Source organism: Stenella coeruleoalba, assembly GCF_951394435.1.
Source record: "Stenella coeruleoalba genome assembly, chromosome: X".
In the NCBI taxonomy this organism is placed as follows: domain Eukaryota; kingdom Metazoa; phylum Chordata; class Mammalia; order Artiodactyla; family Delphinidae; genus Stenella; species Stenella coeruleoalba.
The window spans coordinates 3,980,550-3,994,277 of NC_137152.1; the positions used below are offsets into that span (position 1 = coordinate 3,980,550).

General features: G+C 44.0%; 1 protein-coding gene across 11 annotated transcripts in view; it reads right to left on the minus strand.

Moving 5' to 3' along the window:
* The window catches only part of NLGN4X (neuroligin 4 X-linked), a 921,956-nt gene that overhangs the window by 295,025 nt on the left and 613,203 nt on the right, over positions 1–13,728 (minus strand). For 10 of the 11 annotated variants that reach the window (XM_079910741.1, XM_079910740.1, XM_079910737.1 and 7 more), the window contains one exon: positions 12,601–12,687. The exons of the other annotated variant lie outside the window; for it this stretch is intronic. The gene's annotated coding sequence lies outside the window, so the exon portion shown is untranslated. The remainder of the gene's footprint in view (positions 1–12,600; positions 12,688–13,728) is intronic. 11 annotated transcript variants of the gene reach the window in all.

The following is a 13,728-nucleotide window of genomic DNA, read 5'->3' on the forward strand; positions in this document are numbered from 1 at the left end:
CATACACCCAGAATTTAAAAGGGGGGAAGATGACTGAGGCTGACAGAATTCAGAGGGTTTCATGGAGACAGGTAAGTCTCAGCTGTCTCCCTAGGTGCTCTCACATCTTACTGCGGATTCTGTGCCCGCCGGCAATACAGCACGGATGCCCATCGTTTGGTCGCACAAATGCAGAAAACCTGTGACTCCAAAAATAATGGCTGGGGTACGGATGAGGATACGTTACCAGAATTCCATGTTGTAAACATCTTAAGAAGGGCAGTTAGCCCATCTTGCTTATGTGACATGACTTAGCGTGATTAAATGGGGTCATGTTTACCGACTGAGTTCTGATACTTGACGAAGTATCACAACATGTTTTACTGTGAGTACAGGTGGATTCCTATCTGCATTAATATATCGATTTTGCCACTCTCAACTCCCTGTGGGAAGGCACCATCTCCTACGATCCTTCTGTACACAATGGAGAAGATAATCACCGGAAATGAGCCCACGGTGACTTTTTTCCAGCAACCATTTCAAGCCCTTACACCTCAGGATGTACTCGTGGAAAATGGACAAGATATGCCATCCTAACCTGTTGCTAGAACCCAATAAAACCATGACCATGGAGGCAAGTTTGAAAAGTGTCAAGCAACACATGCACGCAAAATTATTCTAGTGGGCACTGACTCATTTATTTGAAATAGAGTATTGCAACGTAGCGGTGGCCACCATCAGAACCATGGTGCACATGATTCCACGTCATTCTTGGAGTCCAAACGAGCTTGGGAAGAAAACACTCCTTCGATGACTTTTTCTAAAAAAAAGGGTAAAATATAGAAATGCGAAGCATATATTCATCTTTGTAGGTGTGTGGTGTGGTGTGTGCGCACACCACGCACACGTGTGCGACAATAGTTTACTAACGCAGGGAAAACGGCGGAAAGCTGAATTCTATGGGACTGGCAACGACAAAACGTCAACTCAATCTTTTGAAGTCCTGAGCTAAGAAAGCTCCCACAGACTAACAACTAAAAGACACCAAACCACTGATTATAGCATGACAAGGGAAAAAGGCAGATTTTGTTCACCAAGGTTACGAAACGTTAATAAACTCAAGGGTAACGGATAAGGCTTCAGGTCATGTCATCTTACCATCAAGGTCATTCCAGACACATGGGACTGGAGTATCCTGTGAGTGTCAAGGGCTCAGAGTAACTCACTTTTTAAAACCATGACAGTAGGCTAAAATTTAGAATGTTCTACTTGTATAAATTTTGTGGCATTCCAATACGAGGAGAGCAATCTCGTGGTGTGCATGAGGGGCACCTTGGTCTGATAAGTGGATGAGGGTGCTCTGACTGTAATGTCCCAGTGCGATCAGTGCTGGGTTCACACCCTATTACACGGCTGTCACTGATGGCAGGTTTATCTATCATGACCACTGGGCACTTGAAGCCCGACCTCTCAGATCCGTCAGCTGGAGGGAGCAACTACGTCTCTCTCAGGACTAAAAAGCAATTGCAAATCACAGAGATGCGAGCAAAGCTCGGGTTCATGTCGTGGGCAGAAAAGAAGACGGAGAAAGAGGTGGCTTGTTCTTGCCGTACAGGGTTGAGATGCGGTCTCCCTTTGATCCTTTCTTCCTTCCCAGAGACATTTCCTTACTACTCCCTGTCATCTAATCGTTACCATGCTGAAGGCAGCTACCTTTTTTTAAAAAAAATAAATTTATTTATTTAATTTATTTATTTTTGGCTGCGTTGCGTCTTCGTTGCTGCACGCGGGCTTTCTCTAGTTGCGGTGAGCGGGGGCTACTCTTCATTGCGGTGCACGGGCTTCTCATTGCGGTGGCTTCTCTTGTTGCGGAGCACGGGCTCTAGGCACGCAGGCTTCAGTAGTTGTGGCTCGCAGCCTCTAGAGCGCAGGCTCAGTAGTCGTGGCGCACGGGCTTAGTTGCTCTGCGGCATGTGGGATCTTCCCGGATCAGGGCTCGAACCCATGTCCCCTGCACTGGCAGGCGGATTCTCAACCACTGCACCACCAGGGAAGCCCGGCAGCTACCTTTTTAAGAGTACATAGGAAATGACTGATAAGTTAATGTCCAGACACTAAGAGCCCTTCAAGTTTTAAGCAAATTTAGCTCCTTTTGTCTTAGAAAATTAAATGTGTAGCTTTAATTCCAATCCTGGCTCCACCACTGTGTGCTGTGTGCCCTTGGGCAAGTTGATTAACGTCTCTGGGCCTCAACTCCCTTATCTGTAAAATGGGAATAATAATAATAATAATACGTAGCTCAAAAAAAAATGTGTACCTTTAGGAAATAAGTTCAGTTTAGAAATTAAAACAAGAGCCCTTCGAGAGAACAAAAGGACTAATTGAATTTCCACATGGGAGAGGCCTCAACTAAACCTTCCTTTATAAAACTACACCAGGGACTTCCCAAGTAGCGCAGCAGTTAAAAATCTGCCTGCCAATGCAGGGGACACGGGTTCGAGCCCTGGTCCGGGAAGATCCCACATGCCACGGAGCAACGAAGCCCGTGTGCCACAACTACTGAGCCTGCACTCTAGAGCCCTCGAGCCACAACTACTGAGCCCGTGAGCCACAACTACTGAAGCCCGCGTGCCTAGAACCCATGCTCCGCAACAAGAGAAGCCACCGCTCACAGCAACTAGAGAAAGCCCGCGTGCAGCAATGAAGACCCAACACAGCCAAAAATAATAATAATAATAAATAAATAAGTTTATAAACAAACAAACAAAAAACTACACCAGGATACAAATTAAGATGAACGTGTTCCAATGTAATGTGTCCATTTATTATCATTAACTTCGGACATGTCTGTTTACTATTTATAAAAAGAAAGTTAGCAGCAGAACTGGGTTAAGAAAAAAAATCTTTGCCTAGGCCATTCCTCAAAAAAGTTAGTGCTCATAGCTGCAATAACTCCAGTTAAGCAATTCTCCACATGACCTTCAGAAGGTCTAAACTGCTGACAGCATTTTTTTTTTTAAAGTTCACTTTCATCTCTCGATGGTATTTTGAAAATATTACTCTTTAGTATCTTCCCTGGAGCAGAGTCCTACCCGTACGCACAAGGTTATCCGTTCATTTCCACCACCCTGGCCGACATTTTTCTTTAAGTAAAGTGAAGGCAAAGCATTCTTGGAGGAAATCACTATTGCATTAGGAGACACCAATATTTTGCCTCATTCCCTGGGCGTGACAGCAACAATCATTCTCTGTGCTCAGGACGGAACATAATTCTCACCTCCCTTGGGCATCGATAGCGCTCAGGAATATGAGGACCAACACGTGCAGAATGAGGCGCGCTCAGGCCATCCGGAACCCGCCCTCTTCTGACAACTCCGCATAGACTTGCTCAGTTTTAGCAGGAGGAACAAAGAACTCTCAAGATGATCGTGACTTTTTCAATAATCTGTTATAATTTACACAGATACACGTACTACGGAAATAATACAAATACATAAAAGTATAAGAGACTGAGGGCAGCGCAGTGAGATTACCTCTAAACACAGTCTTCGTCGCTACTAGTTTATCATGACATTAATTTGATCAATAGTTTTTCACTGTGTAGGGGACACTGTGTCAGATGAGGTGAGGGTTACAGCAATATAAAATATTTCCAATACTTAGATTTTGAGTCTAGGAGAGAAGTGAGACATTAAAGAGGCAGGGGGACCCCATTATCACGGAGATGCTCTCTTCAGTAATGGATTTTAGGGGAGGAGCGAGGCTTCCCTGAGAAGTGATGTCCAGGTGCAAATGGAATCAGAAGGTTGAAATGAATTTTTCCAGCTGCAAGAATGGTCAGCTGAGGGGGGAAAGGGGGGGCATCCCTGCAAGAGACATGGAGGTCTGAAATGGAACAGGGCTGGGTCTGGAAGGTTCTGAATGGTATGACATGCCTGGGACAGAGTGTATGTGGAGGGATGTCAGAGATGGGGTAGAGAGGGGAGCCTGAGGTCAAAGGCCCCCAGTCTTTGTTCACACACGTGAGGCTCTCGTACACACAGCCTCCATCAAGGGCAGAGGGCGAGATTCCAAAGGGACAGGAGCAAAGAAGAAGGAAGGGGCGTAGGGAATAAAGGAAGTGAAGAGGATGCTAGCAAGGGGGAAAACGAGAAACAAGAATGTTGTCAAAGACGTGGAGGAGAGGGGACTTCCCCGGCGGTCCAGTGGTTAGGACTCCGAGCTTCCACTGCAGGGGACGCTGTAGGTTCGATCCCTGCCCGGGGAGTTAAGATCCCACATGTCGCATGGCACAGCCAAAAAAAAAAAAAAAAAAAAAAGAGAGAGAGAGAGAGATGGAGGAGAGAGCATGCCAATGAAGGAGATGGATGGCGTAGAGGTCCCTGAAGGTGACAGGTGACATGTATCTCCTGGCGCTCACAGGATCATAGCCTTCTAAGTGTGGCGGGTGGAACAATGCCCTCCAAAGTCATCTGCTTCTGACTTCCCAGAATCCCTGAGAACATACAACCTTCCCTGGCAGAGAACTTTACATGGACTGTGAAGATGGGATTAAATTAAGGGTCTTGAGATGGGGAGATGCCCCCGGGTTACCTGGACAAGCCCAGTGGAATTACAAGGTCCTTCAGAGGAGGGGGCAGGGGTCAGAGTCAGAGAAGGAGATGTGAGAACTGAAGCAGAGAGAGGTGCTGATGGGATGTGGGACCATGAACCAAGGTACGCTACAAATGAGAGAAGGCAACACAATGGATCCTCCCCTACACCTTCCAGAAGGAACCAACCCTGCTGACACTGGTCTTTGCCCCAGACATCTGACCTCCAGAACTGAATTTGTTAACAATGTGTCCTGTGTGTCAAACCATTAAGTTTGAGATCACCAGTTACAGTGGCAGTAGGAAATCAATAGATTGCAAAGAGTGGAAAGTGAGGAAAATGCATTTTGACTTCTTCGTCCTTCAAGAAGACTGGCTGAGAAAAATACAGCAGATGTAGCGGTGAGGCTTCAGGAGGGTGGCCTTTCAGATGTGAAAGACTGACACCGCATCTCCCAATAGAGGGGCCCTTAGAAAGAACTTGATCAGAAAGATTGTCAACCGGCAGCTAGCGGAAAACATTTCTGAGAAAGTCTACACCACCAGAGCTTTACAGTGGTCTCCCTAAGTCCTGAAACATCACATCATTTTGATGTTTCTTTCCAAAGCAGTTTAGCCATTTCAACATGAAAAAGGATGATTCCAATTTATCCTGAAGATAGAAGATCAATTCATTGATCTTCAGCTGTGCAGACACAAGACGGCGCCACTGTGGAAAATGACTTCCACTGCTGTCTCTGTACTTTGAAAGGCAATGCGATGAAATGGACTTTATCCTCAAATCACTTCAATTCTGGTCAGATATCCCTGGATCCTCACTCATCCTGTGCTACTTCACTCCCTTCAAAAAATTTTTTAAATGGTTCACGTCACATCATTTCAGAGACGGGTTCAAAGACTTCACCACTGAAATGGTAATGATTTAAAAATATCCGAGGAGATTAAGCTACAGGAAACAACGGTCAATACTGGGATTGGTTTCAGTAAAATGCTCCAACGACAATCTGACATTTCCAAGCATAAAATAACAAATGACCACGATTCCACGTTCAGCCTCAATCTACCCTCATTCATGGCTTTTTGAGCAAGTACTTGGTTTAAATATTTTAAAAATATAACTTACAATATCAAAAGAATTAAATTAGTTGAGATTTTTAATTAACTATGGATTATAAAAGTCTCCATGTTAATACCAGCCGCAAAAGAGACCAAAGGACCACCTGTTAGGAAATTTAAACTCCGTAGCTGATGTATTTCCTAGTTTACCCTCATGATGAACCTGCAAGTTTGGGAAGGTGAGAAATTAATCAGGACACGTATCCAGGACGCAGAGCGCTCATCGGACACCATTTGCGTATTACCTTGCCAGATTTTGTTAACCTTCTTCCCAGAACGGCATCATTTGAACAAGCCAGTCAATTACCATTAAAAGGACAATTGAAAGACTAACCATTCCCCAAGGAAGGCTTATATTCTCTAAGTAATTGAGAAGAAAATATATCAGCTAAAAATCATAGTCTATTTCGAAGACTTAATTACAGATAAGTCAATGCTAAATAATTTATATTCTTCCATGCATATTAACCAGACCAGAACAAATAGCAGGAAAAAAAAAATATCTAGAATCAACACTCCACTGCTTCCAAGTTATCACCCGCAGAAAGATGTCACGAGCCACGGCATATATTTTCTTCTCCACCCAGATTCACAAAATGCAAGGAGTGAAATAATACCGATTCATCCCTGGGTGAAAAGAAGATGTCTGGTTTCCTAACGCATAACTAACATGGGCCGGAATGACTTTGTTTTCTCCATCTGATATGAAAGGGTCTCAGAAGGATTTTCTGCACGATGGAAAAGAGCCTCATCCACTCAGAGGCTGGGCAGCTCTGGACCAATGTGCAGGGAAACGTCTTGCACGGGACAGGACCTTGTGTAGTTGGATAAAGCTGGCATGACGCAGGCTGAGGGCACAGGAGGGGGTAAGAGGACCAGGCCAAGGTCACTTGCCCACTTGCACTCCTCAGCCCGAGCTAGACCTTATGGCTACTGGTTTCCAGGAAGCACCTGTCCCTTGTTAAACTACAGTGTGAAGCATGCTGACCTGCATTTATCCAGCATTTACTGAGAACCTTCTACATGCCTTGTGCTGTGACAGGAACAAAGAAGACTGAACTTTCTCTACTTAAATTTCCAATCGCCTGCCAAGAAAGAGCCTGGGAAGGTTCACGTAAGGGAACGGGACCATGTCTCCAGTCCCATGAGCTAACAGTTCTCATGTAGATTACGTTACATGCTGCCTCACTGAAGTCCTACGTGTTCTATGTTCCCCAATGCCCCACATCATGCTTAAATAAATATGTAGGAACACAACGGAAAATCTTATTTCAGCAGTCATCGTGGAAAGGGAAAAGAAGTAGGGCATATTAAAGGCGTGTGCTTAGGCAAACGATCCTTAATCATCTACAACAAAAATATACTGTGTTAATATTTACTACAGGTCCACAGCACGCCCAAGTGTGTGACATTCAACTGCCTACCAGAGAAAGACAAAACAATTCCATTCCCTCTTGATATTAATTACCCACTTCAAGGAAGCGTGCCGAGTCAGAATTACCTGGCTTGCCAATGCTCTCACACACACACACAGATGGAATCAGTGAACTCTCTGGTTTTAACGGTATGGAATGCACTTCATTAAAAAGTTGAGCAAGGGACTTCCCTGGTGGCACGGTGGTTAAGAATCCGCCTGCCAGTGCAGGGGACACGGGTTCAAGCCCTCGTCCGGGAAGATCCCACATGCCGCGGAGCATCTAAGCCCGTGTGCCGCAACTACTGAGCCTGTGCTCTAGAGCCCGCGCGTCACAACTACTGAGCCCACACGCCACAACTACTGAAGCCTGCGCGCCTAGAGCCCGTGCTCCACGACAAGAGAAGCCACCACAGTGAGAAGCCCGCGCACCGCAACGAAGACCAAACACAGCCAAAAATAAATAAATAAAATAAATATTTATTAAAAAAAAAAAGTTGAGTGAAGCAAAATTTAAAAAAATCACAATAATTGCTTGTGCTTAAGCAAGCATTCCCTTCCTCTAGATCACGAAACACATGAACAAAGGCATGGCAAAACCGGTCAAGATGGTTCCCCATGGTCAAGGCGCCTAATTATGAACCTCAGCCTAAAGGATCGGAGAGCCACGCGAAGCTATCACTACAACAGCCAGAGGCGACCCACGCTAATCAGCGTGGCTGCGCCACGTACGCTTTCTTGTGGATGGCCCTGGGTTCTCCCCCTGGTGCATATACAGTCGGTTCACATGTAAACTTTCAGGGAGCTCCCAGACCCTAGGGACGCATGCGTCCCAGATTCCCGATTCCAAACACCTGCTGTACGAGATGGTAGCGGTGCATTCACAGAACTCCTAACATGAAAGCAGGTATCTACAGTATTGATAATGTGTTATATGTTAATATTTGTGAGCAATTTGCGGATCCAAAATAATCACCGTGAACTACCCTCCCGACTCCCCGGAGAATCCGATCGTGGCCTTGAGCACGGATCAGCAAACTCACTGTGAAGGGTCAAGGGACGTAAAGGGTCAAGTGATGGCCAGGCCGTCTCTACTGCCGCCATTCAATTCCGGCACTGTCGTATACAAGGCGCTACTCCTAAAAACGGAGTCACCCACAGGCCACAGCTGGCTCACCTTAGCCTAGGTCGTGTTCCATGGTCACGTACTCAAGACTGAGTTTACTGATCGCCTCCAAAAGCCAAACAAAATTAGCTTATGCATAAAAAAAAACTTATAGGGACTTCCCCGGCGGTCCAACGGTTAAAGCTCCACGCTTGCACTGCAGAGGGTGAGGGTTTGATCCCTAATTGGGCAACTAAGAACCAGCATGCCACATGGCATGGCCAAAAAAAAAAACAATTATAAATAGTGTAAGATGATCCCTTTAATGATACATTTGCCCCTTTTTTCCAGTCTAACATATACCTTTTCGGCAGAAAGGAAGCATTAAACTAGGAAAAAAATAGGCAGTGTAGTATTGGGACGAGGTAATATTACGGGTTTGGATAATAGTTAAGAAGAAAAGGATCAAGGAGGCCCCCAAATAATTTCTATTTATATTAGTTTATTGTTATAGTTGTAAAATATTTATATTATACATAATTATATATTACCTATATTATATTTATATATATATTTTTTTGCGGTACGCGGGCCTCTCACTGTTGTGGGCTCTCCCGTTGCGGAGCGCAGGCTCAGCGCCCATGGCTCACGGGCCCAGCCGCTCCACGGCACGTGGGATCTTCCAGGACTGGGGCACGAACCTGTGTCCCCTGCTTCGGCAGGCGGACTCTCAACCGCTGCACCACCAGGGAAGCCCTATACTATTTAACATTATTATTTTTAGCGTTGTATTTAAGTCTATAACTCAGTTACTATACCAAATTGATTTACATAACTAATCTGTGTCCCTCGGAATCACAAAATGTTTTAATAAAAGATTCATTTGGACAATGTGTGTCCAGAACTAGGTAGCATATAAACAAACTACCTCAATGTTCGAATGTATTAGCCCCTGGCATAACCCTGAATGTCAGGATCTTCAATAGACTAGCAAATTCAGTCCAAACATCAAATGCCAAACATCCAAATTCTGGTTCATCCCTCCATCCCTTCACTTGGAAATGAAAATCATGGTTCCAGGAGTGCCTTGAAAGGCATTGTTCTTGGTTGTCAGTTTCGAACTGAACTAAGCCACCTTTGGGAAAAAATTAAGGAATGTCTAACATCAGTTCACCAACAGCATCCCCGATGACCACGAAAATCCATTGCAAAGCATTTCCTTTAACACGGTTACAAAACCAGAAAGGGTTCAGTCAGCGGTGTATGCAAAATTAGATCCAACGGGCATACGTTGAAACATTCAAGTATTCAGTAGGCTTAATGAATGCTTTCTGCTTCCTAGACAGATGTTTTTCTTCATTTATAACCACAAATTCTCCATAGTGAAAAGGGAATAAATGCATACATCTCTATTATTTAAACATGTCAGAAGCCTGACCATCGAAAACATGCTAATGAGCAACAAACCTGGATAACAACAGAAATGTCCTGATTCACAGGTCTTTGTGTTTCCCCACGGAACCCTGTACCCCTTGTAAATGACAATCAGTCCAGTTAAAGAGTCACAGAGGGCCAGAAAAAGAAACGAAATTGAGTTATTTGTAGTGAGGTGGATGGACCTAGAGTCTGTCATACAGAGTGAAGTAAGTCAGAAAGAGAAAGACAAATACCATATGCTAACACATATGTATGAAATTTAAGAAAAAAAATGTCATGAAGAACCTAGGGGTAAGACAGGAATAAAGACACAGACCACTAGAGAATGGAGTTGAGTATATGCGGAGAGGGAAGGGTGAGCTGGGACAAAGCGAGAGAGAGGCATGGACATATATACACTACCAAACGTAAGGTAGATAGCTAGTGGGAAGCAGCCGCATGGCACAGGGAGATCAGCTCGGTGCTTTGTGACCACCTAGAGGGGTGGGATAGGGAGGGTGGGAGGGAGATGCAAGAGGGAGGGGATATGGGGATAGATGTATATGTATAACTGATTCATTTTGTTATAAAGCAGAAACTAACACACCATTGTAAAGCAATTATACTCCAATAAAGATGAAAAAAAAAAAGAACCTAGGGGTAAGACAGGAATAAAGACACAGACCTACTAGAGAATGGACCTGAGGATATGGGGAGCGGGAAAAATAAAAACAATAAAGAGTCACAGAGATTTTAGTTGTCACTTGGGGTCTTGAGGTTTCTGGGAAAGGAAAGCTCAAAGTTTTGTCTTTAGTTTTTCAGCCAAGCCATCCTTAGGAGACAATAAAGTTCCAAATAGCATCACCACTCATCAAGCCCAGCCCAGAACTGGCGCTCCAAAGGGCTGCCCTTACCAGAGACGCAGTCAGACTCTAGCAGAAACGCACAGCTGGATAAACACCCAGTGCTTTCAGATGCAGAGTATGGACACCAAGGGGGGGAAAACGGGGAGGGGGTGGTGGTGGGATGAATTGGGAGGTTGGGATTGACATATATACGCTAATATGTATAAAATAGATAACTAGGGCTTCCCTGGTGGCGCAGTGGTTTGGAATCTGCCTGCCAATGCAGGGGACACGGGTTCGAGCCCTGGTCCGGGAAGATCCCACATGCCACGGAGCAAATAGGCCCGTGAGCCACAATTACTGAGCCTGCGCGTCTGGACCCTGTGCTCTGCAGCAAGAGAGGCCGCGACAGTGAGAGGCCCGCGCACCACGATGAGGATTGGCCCCCGCTTGCCGCAACTAGAGAAAGGCCTCGCACAGAAACGAAGACCCAACACAGCCATAAATAAATAAAATAAAAATTAAAAAAAAAATAGATAACTAATAAGAACCTGCTGTATAAAAACTAAATTAATAAAATTAAAAAAAAAAACCAATAAGGAGTCTTCCCCAGTTCATAAGTTCTCATTTCCTTCCCCCTGTGGTGTGCTTTATATCACGTTCCCTTCGGGTTTCATAATCCAAGCTGTCATGTTCGGAGCTGTGCTGTCTACAGCTCTGAGTCTGATGTCAGACACGTTATGACCACTTCTCCTCAGAACCAGGATCGGCTGGTTACGTTACACTGACTGCTCCTTGCACGGCAGCTCCTGAAATGGTTACAATCGAGGCTGCATAGTAGGCTTGTTGCTCGAAAGGCTGGTGGTGCGACAAGGAAGACAAATACTTGGGCAACTTCATGCCTTGGTTATATATTAATGATCCTCCAGATTGAAGAAAGAAAATGACAATGAAAAACCAAAAAGGGGGTTTCGAAATTCAGAAGACAAAGGGATTGACATAATGTGCTCTTACGGATTGCTGAACTGTATATCCTCATCTGTTTCATCTTCCAAATTTGCATGGTAACCACAGAAAGGGGGACAGTAGTAGTCTTTCTTTATTCATTACAAATTACCTTTGGGGAAAAAAAACCTAGCACTTTTTTAATAGCAGGAAATAGGAAAAGGAGTTTGGAGATCTAGTTTTTAGAAATAGGAGTTCAATGAAGGACGTGACCTTGACAATCTTTTAGAATCCAGGAAAGGTGCAGAAGTTTGTCACAGAGTAAGAATAGGGAAATTAGGTGGTTAACTGTAAAGAGATACTCAAAAGCCACTGGTGGTCTAAATTCCGAAAAATGTTTAGAAGTTACGGCACTCAAAATGGTAAGAAAGTAGGTAAACAGCAAGTATTTAATCCATGTAATCATATAAACGGCTCAGCAGGGCTTGAATTGACAGCTGAGCCATGAAAAGTCTTAACCGTTTACTTGAAATATATTAAAACACATCCTTTCTGAAATTTAAATGGGGGGAAAGGGTCCCAATTTTGACTTGTAAAATATCTTCATTAACGTACGCTCACACACATAGATCGTCAAAGTAGTCTACCCATTTCCCCTTCCTTGGGCTGTGCTCTATTTCTGGCTTTCAGAGAAAGAGAAGGATCCCGTGGCCTCAGTGGGCCCGCAGCCTACATTAGAAGCACGTCTGATATTTTGGGTCGCACTCTTCAGGGGCTACACACAAAAGCGATAAAATGAAATGCTGAGGCCATTCAAAGGCCCCAGTGGCTTGAGAGGCTTACTGTAGAAGAAAGTGGGTTTTCAGTGGCCAGTAGGGATGAGGGTGAATTTCAGAAGGAGGGCTGACTTTCTTGTCGCATCAATGAGATATAGTCTGCACTGTGGCTATTTGGAGAAACAAATAATTCTTATTCTAAATTCACAAAGCATGCCAGTATGTATACTCCCAATGAGCTTGAAATCTCTGCTTTGTACTTCGATGAATTTCAAATAGATTATTTTTAAAAAGAGAACAATTTTTACCACCAAAGGAATCTGAAAGCACTGCCAGGTTTGAATTAACCAGGCTGTAAACGCATCCACGAAATAAGCCAGCGGAGACCAATGATTATGTTTTTCATACTTACCATGACATTGTCTTTCTAAGAAGATGCTCTTAAAAATGCCACCGTGGAAATCCACTTGATTTCTTTTCCATCTCAGCACATTTTTCCCTGTAAAAATAAAACAGAGAGAGAAAGACAGAGACAGAGAGAGAGACAGACAGACAGAGAGACAGAGAGAGAGACAGAGAGAGAGAAATACACTCAGTGAAAGAGCTGGCGCCATTGTTTCAAAACCCTTGTTACATTCCTTCTAAGCTTTCTTTTGGGTAATTATAAAAACTAGCTAGTAGTGTCATAAAGTAATTCTTAACTGATTCCCTAACAATCCAAGCAACTAGTCAAGAAAGGGCACCGACACAGTTATGGCAAACTGTAGATTCTATACCCAACCAGTTGAGTCCACAGGCAATTAGAGAATTCAGAATAAAGCGAGACAGCTGGAGGTCACCAATCTACGTCTCACCTGCTTTCACCTGGCCACCATTAACTTTTCGTCCAAGATGAATAATCAGTTTAGTCCGTGTCTACGTTCGATGTAGTTTATTTAAATTAAGAATTTAAAATCCCTGCACAATTTAATTTGCGAAAGCCGCTCACTGTGTTAGATGGTGTTTGTTTGCAAGAACTGATCCTCAGCCTGCAGAGACTTTTTTTTTTCCCCCCTTACAGCAGTGGGTCAGATGGACAAGATCCACGCTGCCTCGTTCTCTCGGCTCTCATACGACAGAACGAGGCTCTGACTGACCAGTACTCATATTAGTACCAAGCACGTAAAGTCTTTGGGTTTCATGGCTAATGAGTCAGCCCATTATTAAGTTGTAGGAAGGTAGGGTCATAGTCTGATTATGGTTTTGATAGAACATGTAGTTACTATTTCATAAATACTGTGTTTTTTAAAATTTTTATTGGTGTGTATAGTTGCTTTACAATGTTGCGTTAGTTTCTGCTGTACAGCAAAGTGAATCAGCTATACGTATACCTCTATGCCCTCTTTTTTAGATTTCCTTCCCATTTAGGTCACCACAGAGCACTGAGTAGAGTTCCCTGTGCTGTACAGTAAATATTGTTGGTTAAAATACATCTGTGGAAATGACTTCATACGTACCAACAATCTTAACTGCATTCATTATTCCTGACCCTTCTACAGCG